The following is a 17,709-nucleotide window of genomic DNA, read 5'->3' on the forward strand; positions in this document are numbered from 1 at the left end:
TCAAGGAATTCATTCTACTCTCCTCTTCCTAGAGTCAAATCTTATTGATTTTTGTTGCCAGACGAAATATAATTCAATAATTCAATAGGTGTTATTAAGCCGCTGTATTTCCCGGGTGTTACTGACCTGGTGTTGTTAACTGCTGTGTGAGTGTAGTTACCTGGTTATTACTGGGCACATAATTACCTGGTTATTACTGGACACATAATTACCTGGTTATTACTGGGCACATAATTACCTGGTTATTACTGGACACATAATTACCTGGTTATTACTGGGCACATAATTACCTGGTTATTACTGGACACATAATTACCTGGTTATTACTGGGCACATAATTACCTGGTTTTTACTGGACACATAATTACCTGGTTATTACTGGACACATAATTACCTGGTTATTACTGGGCACATAATTACCTGGTTATTACTGGACACATAATTACCTGGTTATTACTGGACACATAATTACCTGGTTATTACTGGGCACATAATTACCTGGTTTTTACTGGACACATAATTACCTGGTTATTACTGGGCACATAATTACCTGGTTATTACTGGGCACATAATTACCTGGTTATTACTGGGCACATAATTACCTGGTTATTACTGGACACATAATTACCTGGTTATTACTGGGCACATAATTACCTGGTTATTACTGGGCACATAATTACCTGGTTATTACTGGGCACATAATTACCTGGTTATTACTGGGCACATAATTACCTGGTTATTACTGGATACATAATTACCTGGTTATTACTGGACACATAATTACCTGATTATTACTGGACACATAATTACCTGGTTATTACTGGACACATAATTACCTGGTTATTACTGGACACATAATTACCTGGTTATTACTGGACACATAATTACCTGGTTATTACTGGATACATAATTACCTGGTTATTACTGGATACATAATTACCTGGTTATTACTGGACACATAAATACCTGGTTATTACTGGACACATAATTACCTGGTTATTACTGGACACATAACTACCTGGCTATTGCTGGACACATAATTACCTGGTTATTACTGGACACATAATTACCTGGTTATTACTGGATACATAATTACCTGGTTATTACTGGACACATAATTACCTGGTTATTACTGGACACATAATTACCTGGTTATTACTGGACACATAATTACCTGGTTATTACTGGACACATAATTACCTGGTTATTACTGGACACATAATTACCTGGTTATTACTGGACACATAATTACCTGGTTATTACTGGACACATAATTACCTGGTTATTACTGGACACATAATTACCTGGTTATTACTGGACACATAATTACCTGGTTATTACTGGACACATAATTACCTGGTTATTACTGGACACATAATTACCTGGTTATTACTGGACACATAATTACTCATAATTACTTGGTTATTACTGGACACATAATTACCTGGTTATTACTGGATACATAATTACCTGGTTATTACTGGACACATAATTACCTGGTTATTACTGGACACATAATTACCTGGTTATTACTGGATACATAATTACCTGGTTATTACTGGACACATAATTACCTGGTTATTACTGGACACATAATTACCTGGTTATTACTGGACACATAATTACCTGGTTATTACTGGACACATAATTACCTGGTTATTACTGGACACATAATTACCTGGTTATTACTGGACACATAATTACCTGGTTATTACTGGACACATAATTACCTGGTTATTACTGGACACATAATTACCTGGTTATTACTGGACACATAATTACCTGGTTATTACTGGACACATAATTACCTGGTTATTACTGGACACATAATTACCTGGTTATTACTGGATACATAATTACCTGGTTATTACTGGACACATAATTACCTGGTTATTACTGGACACATAATTACCTGGTTATTACTGGATACATAATTTCCTGGTTATTACTGGACACATAATTACCTGGTTATTACTGGACACATAATTACCTGGTTATTACTGGACACATAATTACCTGGTTATTACTGGACACATAATTACCTGGTTATTACTGGACACATAATTACCTGGTTATTACTGGACACATAATTACCTGGTTATTACTGGACACGTAATTACCTGGTTATTACTGGACACATAATTACCTGGTTATTACTGGACACATAATTACCAACATAATGACGCTATTAACGTCTGACATTAATTTATGAAAATTTCTTCAAGGCCTTAAAAATTTTCTCAAATATGATGGGTGCCATGAGTGCCAAGGTGAGTGCCAACCATCACACAGGTATCAGTGATGGGTGCCATGAGTGCCAAGGTGAGTGCCAACCATCACACAGGTATCAGTGATGGGTGCCATGAATGCCAAGGTGAGTGCCAACCATCACACAGGTATCAGTGATGGGTGCCATGAGTGCCAAGGTGAGTGCCAACCATCACACAGGTATCAGTGATGGGTGCCATGAGTGCCAAGGTGAGTGCCAACCATCACACAGGTATCAGTGATGGGTGCCATGAGTGCCAAGGTGAGTGCCAACCATCACACAGGTGTCAATGATGGGTGACATGGGTGCCAAGGTGAGTGCCAACCATCACACTGGTGTCAGTAATGTTTGACACACCTGTTTTAACTAGGCGTGATCAACCAGGCTGTGATGGTTACCATGGTATGTCTGATGCTAGAACCAACAGACTGATTAGATCAGCCAACAGGAAGGCTCAGGAAATAGAAAGGGGGCACTGACCCCCTCTCTATTTTCTGATAATACTTCCTTTATTTTTCTTCCATCTTATCTGCCTCCTCTCCCTCCTTCTCTTCCTTCATCCCATCTTCTCCCACTCTCATCCCTCCCTGACTCCCTCCCTCCCTGATTCCCTCCCTCCCTGACTCCCTCCCTCCCTGACTCCCTCCCTCCCTGACTCCCTCCCTCCCTGACTCTCTCCCTCCCTGACTCCCTCCCTCCCTGACTCCCTCCCTTCCTGACTCCCTCCCTCCCTGAATCCCTCCCTCCCTAACTCCCTGACTCCCTCCCTCCCTGACTCCCTCTCTCCCTGACTCCCTCTCTCCCTGGCTCCCTCTCTCCCTGACTCTCTCCCTCCCTGACTCCCTCCCTCCCTGACTCCCTCCTGAATCCCTCCCTCCCTGAATCCCTCCCTCCCTGAATCCCTCCCTCCCCTCTCTCCTGACTCCCTCCCTCCCTGACTCCCTCCCTCCCTGACTCCCTCCTTCCCTGACTCTCTCCCTCCCCGACTCCCTCCCACCCCTGACTCCCTCCCTCCCTGACACCCCTCCCTCCCTGACTCCCTCCCTCCCTGACTCCCTCCCTTCTTGGCTCCCTCCCTCACTGACTCTCCCTCCCTGACTCCCTCCCTCCCTGACTCCCTCCCTCCTTGAATCCCTCCCTCCCTAATTCCCTCCCTCCTGACTCCCTCCCTCCCTGACTCCCTCCCTTCTTGTCTCCCTCCCTCACTGACTCTCCCTCCCTGACTCCCTCCATCCCTGACTCCCTGACCCCCTCCCTCCCTGACTCCTCCTCCTGACTCTCCCCTCCCTCCCTGAATCCCTTCCTTCCTGACTCCCTTCTTCCCTGACTCTATCCCTCCCTGATTCCCTCCTCCTGATTCCCACCCTCCTGACTCCCTCCCCACCATTCCTCCTGACTCCCTCCCTCCCCACCATTCCTCCTGACTCCCTCCCTCCCCACCATTCCTCCTGACTCCCTCCCTCCCTGACTCCCTCCCTGACTCCCTCCCTCCCTGAATCCCTTCCCTCCTGACCCTCCTTCTTCCCTGACTCTATCCCTCCTGATTCCCTCCTCCCTGATTCCCACCTCCCTGACTCCCTCCCTCCCTGGCTCCCTCTCTCCCTGACTCCCTCCCTCCCTGACTCCCTCCCTCCCTGACTCCCTCCATCCCTGACTCCCTCCCTCCCTGACCTCCCCTCCCTCTGGACTCCCTCCCCTCCCCTGACTCCATCCCTCCTGACTCCCATCCCTCCTGGACCCCTCCCTCCTCCCTGACTCCCTCCCTCCCTCCTCCCTCCCTCCCCTCCCTGACTCCTCCTTCCTGACTCCTCCCTCCTGACTCCTCCTCCCTGACTCCCTCCCCTCCTGACTCCTGACTCCTCCCTTCCCTGACTCCTCCCACCCTGACTCCCCTCCTCCCCTGACCTCCTTCCCTCCCTGACTTCCTCTCTCCCTGATTCCCTCCCTCCCTGACTACCTCCCTCCCTGACTCCCTCCTCCTGACTCCCTCCCTCCCTGATTCCTCCCTCCCTGCCCTCCCTCCCTCCTGCCCTCCCTCCCTGACTTCCTCTCTCCCTGATTCCCTCCCTCCATGACTCCCCTCCCTCCTGACTCCTCCCTCCCTGACTTCCTCTCCCTGATTCCCCTCCCTCCTGACTCCCTCCCCTCCCTGACTCCCTCCCTCCCTGACTCCCTCCCTCCTGACTCCTCCTGACTCCTCCCTCCCTGGACTCCCTCCCTCCTGACTCCCTCCCTCCCTGACTCCCTCCCTCCTGACTCCCTCCCTCCTGACTCCCTCCTCCCTGACTCCTCCCTGACTCCCTTCCCACTAACCAATTATTATTTATACAGGAAAATCACTGTCTAGACAGTGAAGTTGACGATAGATGAATGGAGTTTATTACACCAATGATGGTGAGTATGGTGCCATGCTAGTGATGGTGAGTATGGTGCCATGCTAGTGATGGTGGCGTAGATGGGAGGGAGGGAGGGAGGCTGTGAGGGAGGGAGGCTGTGAGGGAGGGAGGCTGTGTGGGAGGGAGGCTGTGTGAGAGGAAGGCTGCATAGGAATGAGGCAGTGTGGGAGGAAGATTGTGTGGGAGGGAGGCTGTGTAGGAGGGAGGTTGTGTGGGAGGGAAGTTATGTGGAGGGAGGTTGTGTGGGAGGAGAGTTGTGTGGGAGGGATGCTGTATGGGAGGGAGGTTGTGTGGGAGGGAGGTTGTGTGGGAGGGAGGCTGTGTAGGAGGGAGGTTGTGTGGAAGGAAGATTGTGTGGGAGGGAGGTTGTGGGAGGGAGGTTGGGAGGTTGTGGGAGTGAGGTTATGTGGGAGGAGGTTGTGTGGGAGGGGTTGTGTGGGAGTGGGAGACTATGTGGGAGGGAGGTTGTAAGAGGGAGGTTGTGGGGGTAGGAGGTTGGTGTGGGAGGGAGGTTGGGGGAGGGATGTTGTGTGGGAGGAAGGTTATGGGAGGAGGTTACTGTGAGGGAGGTTTTGTGAGGAGGGAGGTTGTGTGGGAGGGAGAGGTAGGAGGAGGATAGGTGTGGAGAGAGGCTGTGTGGAGGGAGGGGTTGTGAGGGATGTTGTGCGGGAGGGAGGATGTGCAGGAGGGAGATTGTGTGTGAGGGAGGTGAAGGGGATATGTGGGAGAGGAGGTTGTGGGAGGGAGGATGTGTGGGAGGGAGGATGTGTGTGAGGGAGGATGTGTGGGAGGGAGATTGTGTGGGAGGGAAGTTGTGTGGGAGAGAGGCTATGTGAGAGGAAGACTACTCACCTAATTGTGGTTGCAGGGGTCGAGACTCAGCTCCTGGCCCCGCCTCTTCACTGATCGCTAGTAGGTCCTCTCTCTCTCTCTCTCTCTCTCTCTCTCTCTCTCTCTCTCTCTCTCTCTCTCTCTCTCTCTCTCTCTCTCTCTCTCTCTCTCTCTCTCTCTCTCCCTCTCTCTCTCTCTCTCTGCCTCCAGAACTTTGTCAAATCTCGTCTTAAAGCTATGTATGGTTCCTGCCTCCACTACTTCACTTGTTAGGCTATTCCACTTCCTTACGACTCTATGACTGAAGAAATACTTCCTAACGTCCCTCTGACTCGTCTGAGTCTTCAGCTTCCAATTGTGACCCCTCGTTTCTGTGTCCCCTCTCTGGAACATCCTGTCTCTGTCTACCTTATCTATTCCACACAGTATTTTGTGTGTCGTTATCATGTCTCCCCTGACCCGCCTGTCCTCCAATGTCGTCATTCCGATTTCCCTCAACCTTTCTTCGTAGGACATTCCCCTGAGCTCCGGAACTAACCCTGTTGCAAACCTTTGTACTTTCTCTAATTTCGTGCGTGTTTGACCAGGTGTGGGTTCCAAACTAGTGCTGCATATTCCAGTATGTGCCTGGTGTACACAGTGTACAGTGTCTTGAACGATTCCTTACTAAGGTATTGGAACGCTATTCTCAGGTTTGCCAGGCGCCCATACGCTGGAGCAGTTATCTGGTTGATGTGTGCCTCCGGAGACATGCTCGGTGTTATGGTCACCCCAAGATCTTTCTCCTTGAGCGAGGTTTGCAGCCCTTGGCCACCTAGTCTATACTCTGTCTGCGATATTCTTTGCCCTTCTCCGATCTTCATGACTTTGCATTTGGCAGGGTTGAATTCAAGAAGCCAGTTGCTGGACCACGTGTCCAGCCCGTCCAGGTCTCTTGGAAGCCCTGCCTGGTCCTCATCTGATTTGATTCTCCTCATTAACATCACATCATCTGCGAACAGGGACACCTCTGAGGGAGGTCATGTCATTCACATATACCAGAAATAGCACTGGTCCTAGCACCGACCCCTGTGGGACCTCGCTTGTCACAGGTGTCCACTGTGATACCTCGTCCCGAACCATGACTCGTTGTTGCCTCCGTGTCAGGTATTCTCTGATCCATTGCAGTACCCTTACTGTTATACGCGCCTGATCCTCTAGTTTCTGCACTAGTCTCTTGTGAGGAACTGTGTCGAAGGCTTTCTTGCAGTCCAAGAAAATGCAATCAACCCACCCCTCTCTCTCGTGCCGTACTTCGGTAACTTTGTCATAGAACTCCAGAAGGTTTGTAACACAGGATTTGCTTTCCATGAATCCGTGCTGGCTGTCGTTTATAATCTTATTCCGTTCCAGGTGCTCCACCACTCTCCTCCTGTTAATCTTCACCATGACTTTGCATACTATACAGGTCATTGACACTGGTCTGTAATTTAGTGCCTTTTTTTCTGTCTCCTTTTTAAAAATGGGAACTACATTTGCGGTTTTCCATAACTCAGGTAGTTGCCCAGTTTCACGGGATGTGTTGAAGATTGTGGTTACTGCACACACGGTATATCTGCTCCCTCCCTGAGGACCCACGGGGAGATGTCCGGTCCCATTGCCTTTGAGGTATCAAGGTCACTTAGTAGCTTCTTCACCCCCTCCTCAGTTGTGTGCATATCGTCCAGCACATGTTGGTCTATTCCTTGTTGGTGTCCCCCTCTGTCCTGTCTTCCCAGAGTCCTTCCTGTCTCCACTGTGAATACTTCCTTAAATCTCCTGTTGAGCTCCTCGCATACCTCTTGATCTTTTCTTGTGAGTTCCCCACCTTCTTTCCTCAGCCTGATCATCTGGTCTTTGACTGTCGTCTTTCTCCTAATGTGGCTAAACAGCAGTTTCCGGTCAGACTTGGCATTCGATGCTATGTCATTTTCGTACTGTCGCTGGGCCTCCCTTCTTATCTGTGCATATTCGTTTCTGGCTCTTCGACTGATCTTGTTTTCCTGGGTCGTTTGCCTTCTATAAATCTTCCATTCTCTAATGTACTTAGTTTTTGCCTCCCTGCACCTTCTGGTAAACCAAAGACTCGCTTTGGTCTTCCCATTGTTTCTGTTGCCCTTGTGAACAAACCTTTCCTCTGCCTCCTTGCATTTTGTTGTTAAATATTCCATCATTTCATTTACTGTCTTTCCTACCATTTCTCTGTCCCACTGCGCCTCCCGTTGTGTGGGAGGGAGGTTGTGTGGGAGGGAGGTTGTGTGGGAGGGAGGATGTGTGGGAGGGGGTTGTGTGTGAGGGAGGTTGTGTGGGGGGGTTGTGTGGGAGGGAGGTGTGGGAGGGAGGATGTGTGGGAGGGAGGTTGTGTGGGAGGGAGGATGTGTGGGAGGGGGTTGTGTGTGAGGGAGGTTGTGTGGGGGGGTTGTGTGGGAGGGAGGTTGTGTGGGCGGGAGGATGTGTGGGAGGGAGGTTGTGTGGGAAAGGGTTGTATGGGAAAGAGGTTGTGTGGGAGGGAAGTTGTGTAGGAGGGAGGGTGTATGGGAGGGAGGTTGTGTGGAAGGGAGGTTGTGTGGTAGGGAGGATGTGTGGGAGGGAGGTGTGGGAGGAAGGATGTGTGGGAGGGAGGTTGTGTGGGAGGGAGGTTGTGTAAGAGGGAGGTTGTGGGGAAGGCGGGTTGTGTGGGAGGGAGGTTGTGTGGGAGGGAGGTTGTGTGGGAGGAAGGTTGTGTGGGAGGGAGGTTGTGTGGGAGGGAGGTTGTGTGGGAGGGAGGTTGTGTGGGAGGGAGGTTGTGTGGGAGGGAGGTTGTGTGGGAGGGAGGTTTTGTGGGAGGGAGGTTGTGTGGGAGGAAGGTTGTGTGGGAGGATGTGTGGGAGGGAGGTTGTGTGGGAGGATGTGTGGGAGGGAGGTTGTGTGGGAGGAAGTCCTGTTATTTACAGAGCTCTAATTAAGGATTAAGAGCTAAATAAATTATGGGTGGCACTTTTAATGGGGAATATATAATACATGATTGATGGGAGAGTTAACAATGGTGCAGGAGAGTCAATAATGGTGCAGGAGAGTTAACAATGGTGTAGGAGAGTTAACAGTGGTGCAGGAGAGTCAATAATGGTGCAGGAGAGTTAACAATCGTGCAGGAGAGTTAATAATGGTGCAGGAGAGTCAATAATGGTGCAGATGAGTTAGCAATGGTGCAGGAGAGTTAAGAATGGTGCAGGAGAGTTAAGAATGGTGCAGGAGAGTTAACAATGGTGTAGGAGAGTTAACAGTGGTGCAGGAGAGTCAATAATGGTGCAGGAGAGTTAACAATGGTGTAGGAGAGTTAACAGTGGTGCAGGAGAGTCAATAATGGTGCAGGAGAGTTAACAATCGTGCAGGAGAGTTAATAATGGTGCAGGAGAGTCAATAATGGTGCAGATGAGTTAGCAATGGTGCAGGAGAGTTAAGAATGGTGCAGGAGAGTTAAGAATGGTGCAGGAGAGTTAATAATGGTGCAGAAGAGTTAATAATGGTGCAGGAGAGTTAATAATGGTGCAGGAGAGTTAATAATGGTGCAGGAGAGTTAAGAATGGTGCAGGGGAGTTAATAATGGTGCAGGAGGGTTAATAATGGTGCAGGAGAGTTAATAATTGTGCAGGAGAGTTAATAATGGTGCAGGAGAGTTAATAATGGTGCAGGAGAGTTAATAATGGTGCAGGAGAGTTAACAATGGTGCAGGAGAGTTAATAATGGTGCAGGAGAGTTAACAATGGTGCAGGAAAGTTAACAATGGTCCAGGAGAATTAACAGTTGTACAGAACAGTTAGCAATGGTGCAGGAGAGTTAACAACGGTACAGGAGAGTTAACAGTAGTGCAGGAAAGTTAACAATTGTGCAGTAGAGTTAACAGCGGTACAGGAATGTTAACAATGGTGCAAGAGAGTTGACAGTGGTAAAGGAGAGTTAACAATGATGCAGGAGAGTTAACGATGATGCGGGAGAGTTACCAATGGTGTAGGAGAATTAACAGTGGTGCAGGAAAGTTAACAATGGTGCAGGAGAGTTAACAATGGTGCGGGGGAGTTAACAATGGTGCAGGAGAGTAGTCTCCTTTCTTGTAGTTTGGCTTCACTCGTCCTGCCTTTCCTGTTTCCCCCTCCACTTGTAACTCTACTAAGTATTCGAAGCTTAAAACCACATGATCACTGGCCCCCAGGGGTCTTTCATATCTGCACTACTCAAGGTGAATACTAGATCCAGTCTCGCTGGTTCATCCTCTCCTCTCTCTCTGGTAGTGTCCCTTACGTGTTGGTACATGAAGTTTTCCAGTACCACTTCCACCATCTTAGCCCTCCACGTTTCTTGGCCCCCATGTGGCTCCAAGTTCTCCCAGTAGATTTCCTTGTTGTTGAAGTCGGCCATTATCAGTAGCTTTGCCCTGCTAGCATGAGCCCTTCTGGCCACCTCAGCCAGTGTGTCAGCCATCGCTCTATTGCTCTCATCATACTCTTGCCTTGGACTCTTGCTGTTCTGTGGTGGGTTATACATCACTGCAATCACCACCTTGGGACCTCCAGACTGAAGCGTTATTACTATACTATGTAATCTCTTGCTTCTCTTCTGTCTCCTCTCTCCAGCTCATCAAAATCCCATCGGTTTTTGATCAGCAGTGCCACTCCTCCTCCCCCTATGCTCCTTCTGTTTTTCCTCAGGATCTGATATCCCGTTGGAAAGTTGGCATCTGTTTTCATACCTGTTACCTTGGTTTCAGTGAGAGCTATGATGTCCAGTGATGCCTCTTTGGCTCTTTCGTGCCACTCCTCCCACTTATTTGTTATTCCATCAGCGTTGGTGTACCATAGCTTCAGTTTCCTCTCCAACACTGAGTTTCGGGAGGTCTGTCAGGGTAGGGGATCTGGTAGTGTACTGCAGGGTTCTACAGCATTGTGTGGAGTGGGGGCTATGAGTGTGGATTGTGTTTGTGTTGGGATAGCGTGTTTGGCTGTGGGGTTCTGAGGGTGGTTCTGTGTGTACTCACCTAGTTGTACTCACCTAGTTGAGGTTGCAGGGGTCAAGCCCAAGCTCCTGGCCCCGCCTCTTCACTGGTCGCTACTAGGTCACTCTCCCTGAACCATGAGCTTTATCGTACCTCTGCTTAAAGCTATGTATGGATCCTGCCTCCACTACATCGCTTCCCAAACTATTCCACTTCCTGACTACTATGTGGCTGAAGAAATACTTCCTAACATCCCTTTGATTTTTCTGTGTCTTTAGCTTCCAACTGTGTCCCCGTGTTGCTGTGTGTGTGTGTGTGTGTGTGTGTGTGTGTGTGTGTGTGTGTGAGTGTAAGTGTGTGTGTGTGTGTACTCACCTATTTGTACTCACCTATTTGTGGTTGCAGGGGTCGAGTCTTAGCTCCTGGCACCGCCTCTTCACCGGTTGCTACTGGGCCCTCTCCTCTCCCCGCTCCATGAGCTTTATCAAACCTCGTCTTAAAACTGTGTATGGTTCCTGCCTTCACTACGTTATTTTCTAGGCTATTCCACTGCCTGACAACTCTATGACTGAAGAAATACTTCCTAATATCTCTCTGACTCATTTGTGTCTTCAACTTCCAATTGTGGCCTCTTGTTTCTGTCCCCTCCCTGGAACATCCTGTCTTTGTCCACCTTGTCTATTCCACGCAGTATTTTATATGTCGTTATCATGTCTCCCCTGACCCTCCTGTCCTCCAGTGTCGTCAGGCCGATTTCCCTTAATCTTTCTTCATAGGACATTCCCCTTAGCTCTGGAACTAACCTTGTCGCAAACCTTTGTACTTTCACTAGCTTCTTGACGTGCTTTATCAAGTGTGGGTTTCAAACAGGTGCTGCATACTCCAGTATGGGCCTGACATACACGGTGTACAGTGTCTTGAACGATTCCTTACTAAGGTATCGGAATGCTGTTCTCAGGTTTGCCAGGCGCCCATATACTGCAACAGTTATCTGATTGATGTGTGCTTCCGGAGACATGCTCGGTGTTATACTCACCCCAAGATCTTTCTCCTTGAGTGAGGTTTGCAGTCTTTGGCCACCTAGCCTATACTCTGTCTGTGGTCTTCTGTGCCCTTCCCCTATCTTCATGACTTTGCATTTGGCAGGATTAAATTCGAGAAGCCATTTGCTGGACCAGGTGTCCAGTCTGTCCAGGTCTCTTTGAAGTCCTGCCTGGTCCTCATCTGATTTAATTCTCCTCATCTGCAAACAGGGACACTTCTGAGTCTAACCCTTCCATCATGTCGTTCGCATATACCAAAAATAGCACTGGTCCTAGGACCGACCCCTGTGGGACCCCGCTCGTAACAGGTGCCCACTGTGATACACCATTATGTACCATGACTCGTTGTTGCCTCCCTGTCAGGTATTCTCTGATCCATTGTAGTGCCCTTCCTGTTATATGCGCCTGATGCTCTAGCTTCTGCACTAATCTCTTGTGAGGAACTGTGTCAAAGGCCTTCTTGCAGTCCAAGAAGATGCAATCAACCCACCCCTCTCTCTCGTGTCTTACTTCTGTTATTTTATCATAAAACTCCAGAAGGTTTGTGACACAGGATTTGCCTTCCATGAATCCGTGCTGGTTGGCATTTATACTCTTGCTCCGTTCCAGGTGCTCCACCACTCTCCTCCTGATAATCTTCTCCATAACTTTGCATACTATACACGTCAGTGACACAGGTCTATAGTATAGTGCCTCTTTTCTGTCTCCTTTTTTAAAAATGGGAACTACATTTGCCGTCTTCCATACCTCAGGTAGTTGCCCAGTTTCCAGGGACGTGTTGAAGATTGTGGTAAGTGGCACGCACAACATATCTGCTCCCTCTCTAAGGACCCACAGGGAGATGTCCGGTCCCATTGCCTTTGAGGTATCGATGTCCCTTAGCAGTTTCTTCACCTCCTCCTCATCTGTATGTATGTCGTCCAACACTTGTGTGTGTTGTGTGTGTGTGTGTGTGTGTGTGTGTGTGTGCGTGTGTGTGTGTGTGTGTGTGTACACATGTTTGATGCCTCTGTCACCATCAATGTAAAACAGGAATTGGAGAAATGTAAAATGTAGAGGGTGAATAAAAGAAGGAGAGAAATAAAAAACAGAGAGAGAGAAGATAAACCAGCAGAGTGAAAGCTGAAAGGTTACTCTGTATAGAGAAAGTCACAGATCAGCACAGGACGAGACGAAAGTTGAAGACATTAAAGACACACAGAAAGATATAAAGGGTAATAAAGAGACAAGGAAGGTAATAAAGACGAAAATTCTGAAAAGACGAAGTAATGAATTGTTTTCAAATGTTCCTTTCTATGGAGGGAAGGAGGGACAGAGGGAGGGAGAGAAGGAAGGAAGAAGAAAGAGATATCGTAGTCTCACATACACCAGCAAAAGAGCAGTGTCAGTCAACTAATCTATCACTTCGCTTCCTGCAATATATATATATATATATATATATATGTATATATATATATATATATATATATATATATATATATATATATATAAAATGGTGCAGGTAAGTTAACAATGGTGCAGGAGAGTTAACAATTGGGCAAGAGAGCTAGCAATGGTGTAGGAAAGTTAAAAATGGTGCGCGAGAGTTAACAATGGTGCACGAGAGTTAACAATGATGCACGAGAGTTAACAATGGTGCAGGAGAGTTAACAATGGTGCAGGAGAGTTAACAGTGGTGCAGGAGAGTTAACAATTGGGCAGGAGAGTTACCAGTGGTGCAGGAAAGTTAACAATGGTGTAGGAGAGGTAGCAATGGTGCAGGAAAGTTAACAATAGTGCAGGAGAATTAACAGTTGTGCAGAACAGTTAACAACGGTACAGGAGAGTTAACAGTAGTGCAGGAAAGTTAACAATTGTGCAGTAGAGTTAACAGTGGTACAGGAATGTTAACAATGGTGCATGAGAGCTAAGAAGCGTTCAGGAAAATTAAAAATGGTGCAGGAGAGTTGACAATGGTGAAGGAGAGTTAACTATGGTGCAGGAGAGTTAAAGATGATGCGGGAGAGTTACCAATGGTGCAAAAGAATTAACAGTGGTGCAGAAAAGTTAACAATGGTGCAGGAGAGTTAACAGTGGTGCGGGGGAGTTAACAATGGTGCAGGAGAGCAGTCTCCTTTCTTGTAGTTTGGCTTCACTCGTCCTGCCTTTCCTGTTTCCCCCTCCACTTGTAATTCTACTAAGTATTCGAAGCTTAAAACCACATGATCGCTGGCCTCCAGGGGTCTTTCATATGTGATGTCCTCAACAAGCCATTTGGAGTAATAAAAACACACAAACCAGGGAATCCAGTCAGATCAATTATTAGTTCCATAGGATCAGTTTCATATAAATTATCCAAATGGCTTGTTGACATTTTGAGCCCTATTGTTGGCAAAATTTCTAACTTTAATGTTAAAAACAACATAGATTTAGTTGATAAATTAAGCTCCTTGACTGACTTAAATGATTTTAACATGGTTAGTTTTGATGTTACTTCCTCGTTTACGAAAGTTCCTGTTGATGATTTACTAAGTTTCTTATCTGAAGAACTCGTTAATTATGATTTACCATTGCCAGTTCCTACTATCATTAAACTTATTAAACTTTGCAATGTTGATGCAAAATTTGTATTTAATGATAAGTTTTACACTCAGAAGTTTGGTATGGCAATGGGAAATCCTCTTTCACCTGTTCTTAGTAACCTATACATGGAATTTTTTGAAACAAGGTTACTTAACACAATCCTCCCTAATAGAGCAAAATGGTTCAGATATGTTGACGATATTTTGTGTCTTATGCCCAAGAATGTAGATATACACCATTTCCTTGGCAAATTAAATAGCTTAGCCCATTCTATAAACTTTACTGTTGAGTTTGAAGAAAATAACTCATTGCCTTTTCTAGATGTTTTAATTATTAAGGGTAATAATGAATTCAAATTTAAAATTTACAGAAAACCTACAAATAACTGTTCCTATGTCCAGTATTATTCCTCGCATCAAGACAGAGTCAAACTGTCTGTTTTCTCATCAATGTTTTTGAGAGCTTTACGAATTTGTAGTCCAGAGTTCATAGATGAAGAAATATTCAAAATTTATGAAATAGGTAATGATTTGAAATACCCAAGAAACATAATTGATAAATCTTTTAAAATTGCTAGAAATACTTTTTACAATCCAAAAAGGGACAACCAGCCTTATTCAACTAAAAATATGTTGGTTCTCCCTTACCATGAAAACTTGGTTGATATGCCTTCTCTTCTTAAGACTTTTAATATCAAAGTTGTATTTAAAAATCTTGATACAGTAAAAAAACTTTTGATAAAGAATTCCCCCCAGAATGCTGACGGATGTGTCTATAAGATTCCTTGTAAAATTTGCGATAAAGTTTATTACGGTCAAACTGGTAAAAATCTCGAACTAAGATTAAAACAACATAAATATAGCATTAGAACTGGACAAGATTCCAATGCTCTATTTATTCATGAAAGAGATTTTAACCATCCAATTGATTTTCAAAAAGTTGAGAAAGTAGTATCAAGCAAGTCCATGGTCGACAGGAATATAATTGAATCTTGTTTCATAAAAAGCAGTTTTGACAATAATATGAATATTTCCTTTGGTTAATATAAATTAGATCCATTTATAATTAATAGAATTTGGGAAGAATTTAATAATATATTGGACAAATAATAAATTTTAAAATTCTTAATTCTTGGGTAGAATAGTTTGTTGGTGGGTTGTGTGAAGGACCTGTCTAGTTGGGCCAGCGGGCCTGCTGCAGTGTTCCCTTTCTTATGAGTCGCACGCCAGGTGTTGCTGTGTTGTGAGATGTGATAGTGAGGTGTGGGCTAGACCCTTTATATTCCTTCTTTGATGCAATAATTTCATTGTTCCTTGATAATGTGAGTAGTCACGAAAGCGCTTGGAATTTCTCTATTCTTTCACAGTGGTTGTTTTGCATATATATATATATATATATATATATATATATATATATATATATATATATATATATATATCCATACATATTCTACTCAGGGAAAAACTGATGTCTTGTCATATGAGTCTAAAAAGGAAATGTGTTAAATGTTTTGCACTCTGGAAGATTTCTAGTGTTGTCTGTGTCACGAATATTTTACCTTCCTGCGTTACTTCAGACTTCATCTCCTTATTATTACTGTTTACTGACCTCTGGGCTCACACTACTCAGTACTTCATTTCTTGTAATAGGACGTTAAAGGCTCATAATGAAATCATCTCCCTCTCCATCACTCCCTCTCCATCACTCCCTCTCCATCACTACCTCTCCATCACTACCTCTCCATCACTTCCTCTCCATCACTCCCTCTCCATCACTCCCTGGAAATAGGGTAGTTGATGAGTGGAAAAGTCTACCTAGTTGGGTTATTGAGGCTAGGACTTTGGGTAGTTTCAAATTTAGGTTAGATAAGTACATGATTGGGAAGGGTTGGATTTGAGTGGAACTTTCATACCAGAGCTTATTTCTTGGATAGCATTAAAAATTGGGTTGGGCAAATGTTTTGTTAGTGGGATGAATTGTAAAGGACCTGCCTAGTATGGGCCAACAGGCCTGCTGCATTGTTCCTCCTCTCTTATGTTCTTATGTTCTTATGACTCCCTCTCCATCACCCCCTATCCATCACTCCCTCTCCATCACTACCTCTCCATCACTACCTCTCCATCACCCCCTATCCATCACTCCCTCTCCATCACTCCCTCTCCATCACTACCTCTCCATCACCCCCTATCCATCACTCCCTCTCCATCACTACCTCTCCATCACTACCTCTCCATCACTACCTCTCCATCACTCCCTCTCCATCACTACCTCTCCATCACTCCCTCTCCATCACTACCTCTCCATCACTACATCTCCATCACTCCCTCTCCATCACTCCCTCTCCATCATCCCCTATCCATCACTCCCTCTCCATCACTACCTCTCCATCACTACCTCTCCATCACTCCCTCTCCATCACTCCCTCTCCATCACTCCCTCTCCATCACTCCCTCTCCATCACTCCCTCTCTATCACTACTTCTCCATCACTCCCTCTCCATCACTCCCCCTCCATCACTCCCTCTCCCTCACTCCCTATCCATCACTCCCTCTCCATTACTCCGTCTCAATCACTCCCTCTCCATCACTACCTCGCCATCACTCCCTCTCCATCACTCCCTCTCAATCACTCCCTCTCAATCACTACCTCTCCATCACTACCTCTCCATCACTACCTCTCCATCACTCCCTCTCCATCACTCCCACTCCATCACTCCCTCTCCATCACTCTCTCTCCATCACTACCTCTCCATCACTCCCTCTCCATCACTCCCTCTCATTACTCTCTCTCCATCACTACCTCTCCATCACTCCCTCTCCATCAATCCCTCTCAATCACTCTCTCTCCATAACTCACTCTCCATCACTCCCTCTCCATCACTACCTCTCCATCACTACCTCTCCATCACTACCTCTCCATCACTACCTCTCCATCACTACCTCTCCATCACTACCTCTCCATCACTACCTCTCCATCACTACCTCTCCATCACTACCTCTCCATCACTACCTCTCCATCACTCACTCTCCATCTCTAGCTCTCCATCACTACCTCTCAATCACTCCCTCTCCATCACTCCCTCTCCATCAATCCCTCTCAATCACTCTCTCTCCATCAATCCCTCTCCATCACTACCTCTCCATCACTACCTCTCCATCACTACCTCTCCATCACTACCTCTCCATCACTACCTCTCCATCACTACCTCTCCATCACAACCTCTCCATCACAACCTCTCCATCACAACCTCTCCATCACTACCTCTCCATCACTACCTCTCCATCACTACCTCTCCATCACTCCCTCTCAATCACTTTCTCTCCATCTCTAGCTCTCCATCACTACCTCTCCATCACTACCTCTCCATCACTACCTCTCCATCACTCCCACTCCATCACTCACTCCCTATCACTCTCTCTCCATCACTACCTCTGCATCACTCCCTCTCCATCACTACCTCTCCATCACTACCTCTCCATCACTACCTCTCCATCACTACCTCTCCATCACTACCTCTCCATCACTACCTCTTCATCACTACCTCTCCATCACTACCGCTCCATCACTACCACTACATCAATACCTCCCCATCACTACCTCTCCATCACTACCTCTCCATCA

The sequence above is a fragment of the Cherax quadricarinatus genome, chromosome 45, assembly GCF_038502225.1.
Source record: "Cherax quadricarinatus isolate ZL_2023a chromosome 45, ASM3850222v1, whole genome shotgun sequence".
Lineage (NCBI taxonomy): Eukaryota > Metazoa > Arthropoda > Malacostraca > Decapoda > Parastacidae > Cherax > Cherax quadricarinatus.